Below are 7185 nucleotides of genomic sequence, written 5' to 3'. Positions count from 1 at the left end.
GCAGGAATCATTTCATCAAATCCATTTCAGAAAAAAATATTTTTCATAAGAGTGTATGAGAAAATCTGATTTTCAGCATTCCAATTGTTAAGCAAATCCGAAAATGAAATGAACTCTTTCATGCATTCGGACAAGACTATGCTATAGATTTTCAAATACAATCAAAAAGACAAAACATTTTTGTATTCAACACATAATTTCCAATATGTTATTTAGGCATGTAATGACAATAAGTGATTTGATCATTCAATAAAGTCCGAAATAATTTTAACTAGTTTATGTATCAACATTCCTAATTCTCTTCTTATGAAATCAAATTGTTCTTCACTTAGAGGTTTTGTAAAAATATCAGCTAGTTTAATATCAATATCATGGCAATGTCATGACTTATCAACTGCATTGGTATATCACTTTCTCAAATTTTATCATGGAAATCAAGGCACAAGGTTTTCAAAACATTTAGTTTCAATGTAAAATCCGAGATAAACAACGAGAGATGTTTGTAACTCTGCATATGCTCACAAGAAAAATATATCAGGTAACCATATCAAGGATCAAGTCAAAGCCCATCATGGTGAGTAACATAAGGAGTTTATAACAACAACAGATGATTGTGTTCATACAAGCTCATTCATGAGGTGGAAAATTAAAGTGCCTAAATAAAGAGTCAAATTGTCGATGAATTTGCTGCAGCTCATATAGGATTTAATCTTGTCGATGTTCAAGTCGTTCTTGTCTTTGTTCGTATCGGTCCATCCGAATCTCAATATCTTTGACAGATGATGTATGAGTTTGCTCAAATGGATGTGTTTCCTCAAAGGGACAGATCGGAGGAGATTGGGTACCTCTAAAGACTGGTGTTTCCAGTTCTGGTTCAGGTTGAGGGGGATCGGTTCTTCTAGGCATTCTAACCTAGTTACCGTTTCTATAAAAACATCTTAATCGGTGAAGTAGATTTTTATTTATTATGCTAAACCTATCTACTTTTATTACTTCTTCTTCTGGTGGCATTAGAATATCATAGGCTTTCATTATTCTAGTGATTAAACCACCATATGGGAGCATCATGTCTTTCTTAGATAGTTCTAACATGTTTTATTGGATAAGATAACCAAGATAGATGTCATGTCCTTTCATGATCAAGTACATAGTTCCTAATTCTAATTGGCTTACTTCATCATGATGGTATTGTTTAGGGAGAATGATGCTAGTTAGGATATGATGAAGTACCTTAGTGTTTAGAGGCAGTAGATGTTCACAACTTTTAGAAACAAATGCTAAGTTGGGATTGGCAAAAATTATTCCTAAGGCTTCAACATATGTTGTTCCAACAGTTTCATCATCCCATGATCATTTAAAGTAAAGTCCTCTACTTTTATGGGAATGCCTATCATGTCGCAAATGAATTTATCCATAATTGAGATGTGTTGTCCTAAAAGATAGGTAGACATTCTTTCTTCTTCATCTATTTGTATGTTGTTGTAAAATAATCGAACTAGTCTTGGATAGATGGGTTCATTAATTTATAAAATAGGGAGTAGATCTAAATTTGCAAACCATTGGATTGTCTCTAAGTCTCTTAGTTCATTTAAATCTACATATTTTCTCTTATTGACACTCCTAAGTTCGAAAGAGGAAAACTTTTCAGCATGGTATTTTGAATCGGAAAGGGTGAGATCAAAATTTTTCACTAATCTCCTCTTTCCTTTGTCCCTTGAGGATCTTCTAGATCCCATAACTACTGCTGTTTAGAAGAATAGTGATGAGTAAGAGCAAATGAATAAAAAACAGAGTCTAAGGGCTTCTTAGAGAATACCTTAGTGAGATCTTCAAGAGAGGGAAGGATCGTTGATGTTTTGCTCCGAAATGAGAGGTATTTGGGATGCTATGAGGGGAGAAATGGGGATTGAGGAGTTTTGGAAGAGTAAAGAGGCGAAGGGAGTGAGTTGGGTTCAGTTTCACCGCTGGCCCTAGCTTGGGTTAAAAAGGGCAGAGTTACGGGCGGTTGCACCTCCAGCTGGGGCGATGCCACCGCCTGCAGGCGGTGAGCACTTGTTCTGATCGCAGTGTGATCTGATTTGAGAGTTTTTGTCTTGAGAAGAATTTTCATTCAGAGTAATCAACTTTACTTACGTAATTACGTAAGAGTTTTCATTTTAGGATAAGAACTTTTGCACGATCAAGATAGATCTTTTGACGTGCATATTCTCAATATCGTACATATGTTTGTGACAGTTTGTTCAAGTTGATAAGCCTTGCAAGTTCATGACAAACTTAGTCAGTTCATGATATAGAGTTGGATTCGAAAGTTATGAACGGATGAAATTGATGGGTTCGAAAATCCAGAGGATATATGAATTGAGAATCATGCGTTTCTAATTGAAAAATCAAATAGGATTGTATCTAAATCGCATTTGTGATTTTAAATTTCTAATCTTCATTCGTTATTCAGGCTAGAGAGCATTGCGAGTTCTTTTTGGATCTTGGGTTATGAATATCGAGAATCCAAGGAGCAGAATATTATTTCTTGCTCCAGCTTATAATTTTTTATGTCTTTACAGTAAAGGATGATTTTTAGGTACCCATTTGCTTTTGGGTGCCTCAAAAACAGATTTACATTGTTTATCATGTTGCATAGAATTTATCATTGTTCCTTTAGGGACCCAAATTAATTTATTCGGACTAATTTTCTTGAATGGACAATAATGCGTTTTGTGTCCAAGTTTGCAACAAAAGTTGCATTTGCTTTGGTGTCGAACATGTAAGATGGGGCCTTTTATGAAGGTGGTTGGATTTTGGTGAGGACTTCTCACAAATCCAATTCCACTTCTTTTGGGAACGTGACCCTTGTTTGCAAGGATCATGTTCAATGACTTGCTACCAACCTCGAATTTTTTTAAGGTGTCCTTAAGTAGCAAGTTTTCCTTTTGGAGAGTTTCTAGATCATGACATTTTATGCATGAGCCTAAACTATTATAATATTCAGCTTTTAACTTATCGTAATTACAAGTAAGACTATCATGCTCCTTTTTTAGCAATTTATATTTTCTACTAATTGTCTTACATTCATCAAATAATTCATGGAAAGTATTTAATAATTCATGATAAGGTAAATCTGCATCAATTAAATCAGTTACCTCTTCTCAGATGGCCATTAGGGCGTAATGAGCAACTTGCTCGGTGTTGGACTCCTCTTCTTCGGATGTGCTCGAATCATCCCATGTTGCTTTGAGCGCCTTTTTCTTTGATGTTCTCTTTTTGACTTGGGGACAATCACTCTTGTAGTGTCCCGGCTTTTTGCACTCATAGCAAATGACTTGGTCCTTTTTGGGTTCAAGTTTGTTTTTTGTGTTATTCTTAAACTTGTTTCTTTTAATGAATTTTTTAAATTTTCTTGTTAGAAGTGCTAAGTCATCATCACAGTCCTCATCACTTGAGTTTTCTCTCAAATGGTCTTCTGAAGTTCTAAGTGCCATATCCTTCCTGTTCTTTGGAAGAATGTCTTCTTGCTCTTCATGAGCTTTGCAAGTCATCTCGTAGGTCATTAATGACCCAATTAGTTCTTCAAGAGGGAAGTTGTTTAGATCTTTCACCTCTTGAATAGCAATGACTTTAGGATCCCAACTCTTAGGAAGGGATCTTAGAATCTTATTTACGAGCTCAAAATTCGAAAAACTTTTTCCGAGTCCTTTTAGACCATTGACGACATCCGTGAAACGGGTAAATATGTCGCCAATAGTCTCACTCGGTTTCATTTGGAAAAGTTCAAAAGAGTGCAACAAAAGATTGATTTTTGACTCTTTCACTCTACTTGTGCATTCATGAGTCACTTCGAGTGTGTGTCAAATATCAAATGCGGTTTCACAAATTGAAACACGATTAAACTCGTTTTTATCAAGTGCACAAAATAAGGCATTCATAGCCTTTGCATTAAGAGCGAAAGCCTTCTTCTCCAAGTCATTCCAATCGATCATTGGAAGAGAAGACTTCGAAAAATCGTTTTCGACAAGATTCCAAAGATCAACATCCATAGAAATAAGAAAGATCCTCATTCGGGTCTTCCAATAGGTGTAGTCCGTCCCATTGAACATGGGTGGATGTGTAATAGAATGGCCCTCTTTGTTTCCGGCGTAAGCCATCTCTCTTGGGTTTTAATCCGTTTGAGAGTTAACCCCGCTCTGATACCAATTGTTAGGATCAAGAGCACTAAGAGGGGGGGGGGGGCTGAATTAGTGTAGCGGAAATCTTTCAACTATAAAATACGTTCGATCGATAAAAATGATTTCGGTGTGAAAGCCGATTCTAAGATTACTTTAACTTAAGATCAAGCGAGATGACGTTAAAGTCAATCTTATGAAGGCAGTTTGCAGTTATGATGAAAACCATAATATAAGCACAAACTGAAATACGACGTTCGTACGAAGAAGCTGATTTACGTCTAAATGCTTATTCGTAAATTACTTGATTAGGCAAGATGCAGTTTAAGCAAGGACATAAAAGGCAGTTTGCAGTTATGATTGAAATCAAGACGTAAACGCAAATTGAAATAAGATGATCGTACGAAAAAATAGTTTTACGTCAAAACGCTGATTCAGAAAGTGCAACGCTTGAAACCGGATCGTATATGCGCAGAAAGCAGTAAGCTATAGAGGAGGTTTGCAGTAAAGATAATATGCTCAAAGTAAATGCAAACCGAGATTTAGAGTGGTTCGGTCAATCTTGACCTACTCCACTTTTGGCTTCCTCCACCGACGAGGTCACCGACGTCAACTAGAGGCCTTCCTTCAATAGGCGAAGGCCAACCACCCTTTTACAGTTTCACTCCTTTTGACGGGCTTAGGAGACAACCCTTATAGAATTTTCTCTCCTCTCTTTACAACTCAGAACTTGGAAGAATAGAGGGAGAAGAACTTTTGGCCTTTACAACAATTTTGAGCTCTAAGAATCACAGAAAAAGATCAAGATTTCAGGGTAAGTTCATGCTCTTTCAGTGCTGAATGGGTGGGGTATTTATAGGCCCCAACCCAGTTCAAATTTGGAGCTCAAAACTGTCAATTCCCGGAATTCCGAGATCAGGCGGTTGCACCTCCTGACTGGGGCGGTTGCATCGCTTGGCAGAGCTCGAAGACTGAGCCTCTGGGTGGTGCTACCTCTTGTCAGGGGCGGTTGCACCTCTTGTCAGAGCTCGAAGACCGAGCTCAGGCGATTGCACCTCCTGATTGAGGCGGTTGTATCGCCTGGTAGAGCTCGAAGACCGAGCTCAGGCGGTGCCACCTCTTGTCAGGGGAGGTTGCACCGCCCAGTCTCGCTCGGAGACTGAGCCCAGGCGGTGCCACCTCCTGGCTGGGGCGGTTGCACCGCCCAGTCTCGCTGGGAGACTTAGCCCATGCGGTGCCACCTCCTGGCTTGGGCGGTTGCACCTCCCACAGCAATCAGGGTCCGAATGGGTTGATCCATTCGGCCCAATTTGGGTTTTTTTAGGGGCCCAATTGCCCCAAGATTAAGTTAATGGGATCACCTCCCATTTCCAACTTAATCATTGTGCTAACTATGATAATTCCTAAGACAATTTCTGCAGCTTGCTCCGGTGCGTCATTCGCTTCTTCCGGTGAGTTTCCAGCGAACTTCCGTCGATCATCCGATGAACCCTCGGTGATACTCCTGCGGACTTCCGACAAACTCCTGGACATGCGACGATCCACTTGGCGAGTTCCGACGAGCTTCTTTTGGCAAGCTTATGGACTTCTCAGATTTGTTCCTGCAGAACCTCCGACGACTCTCCGAACTTCCGTCGAACTCTTGAACTCCCAACGTGATCATTGTCTTGATTCCGGCGCAACTCCTGCTGTATGTCTAACTTTCATCGTAGTTAATCTTGCACACTTATCTCAACACATAGATTAGACAACAAATGACAATTGACTTCATCATCAAAATCCGAGATTCAACACAACCGCCCTTGACAGGAGGTGGCACCGCCTGAGCTCGGTCTTCGAGCTCTAGCAGGAGGTGCAACCACCTCAGTCAGGCGGTGGCACCGCCTGAGCTCGGTCTTCGAGCTCTAGTAGGAGGTGCAACTGCCCCTGACAGGAGGTGGCACCGCCTAGAGGCTCAGTCTTCGAGCTCAGTCAGGCGGTGCAACCGCTAGATCCCGGAATTCCAAGAATTGACAGTTTTGAGCTCGAAATTCAAACTGAGTTGGGGCCTGTAAATACCCCACCCTTTCAGCACTGAAAGGGCACCAAAAACACACCGAAATCCTGATCTTATTCTGTGATTTTTAGAGTTCAAAATTGTTGTAAAGGCCAAAAGTTCTTCTCCCTCTTTTTTTCCAAGTTCTGATCTTTAAAGAGAGGAGAAAAAATTCTGTAAGGGTTGTCTCCTAAGCCCGTCAAAAGGAGTGAAACTGTAAAAGGATGGTTGGCCTTCGCCTATTGAAGGAAGGCATCTAGTGGACATCGGTGACATCGTCGGAGGAGGAAGCCAAAAGTGGATGTAGGTTAAGATTGACCGAACCACTCTAAATCTCGGTTTACATTTACTTTGAGCATCTTATCTTTACTGCAAACCTCCTCAAAAGCTTACTGCCTTCTGCGCATATACGATTGTGTTTCAAGCTCTGCATTTTCCGAATCGACGTTTCAACGTAAATCAGTTTTATCGTACGAACATCATATTTCAGTTTGCGCTTACATTTTAACTTTCATCATAACTGCAAACTGCCTTCATAGATTTCCTTTAACTACTTCTCGCTTGATTACAAGTTAAAGAGATTTACGAATCGGCTTTTCTACCGAAATCGCTTTTATCGTATGAACACTTTTTTAATCGTCGAAAGTTTTCCGCTGCACTAATTCACCCCCCCCTCTTAGTGCTCTTGATCCTAACAATTGGTATCAGAGTGGGGTTAACTCTCAAACAGATTAAAACCCAAGAGAGATGGCATACGCCGGAAGCCAAGAGGGCCATTCTATTACACGTCCACCCATATTCAATGGGACGGACTACACCTATTGGAAGACCCGAATGAGGATCTTTCTTATTTCTTTGGATTTTGAACTTTGGAATCTTGTCGAAAATGGATTTTCGAAGTCTTCTCTTCTAATGATTGATTGGAATGAATTGGAGAAGAAGGCTTTCACTCTTAATGCAAAGGCTATGAATGCCTTATTTTGTGTGCTTGAT

This window comes from Musa acuminata, chromosome BXJ1-8, assembly GCF_036884655.1.
Source record: "Musa acuminata AAA Group cultivar baxijiao chromosome BXJ1-8, Cavendish_Baxijiao_AAA, whole genome shotgun sequence".
NCBI lineage: Eukaryota > Viridiplantae > Streptophyta > Magnoliopsida > Zingiberales > Musaceae > Musa > Musa acuminata.
This window is presented reverse-complemented; position numbering follows the sequence as displayed.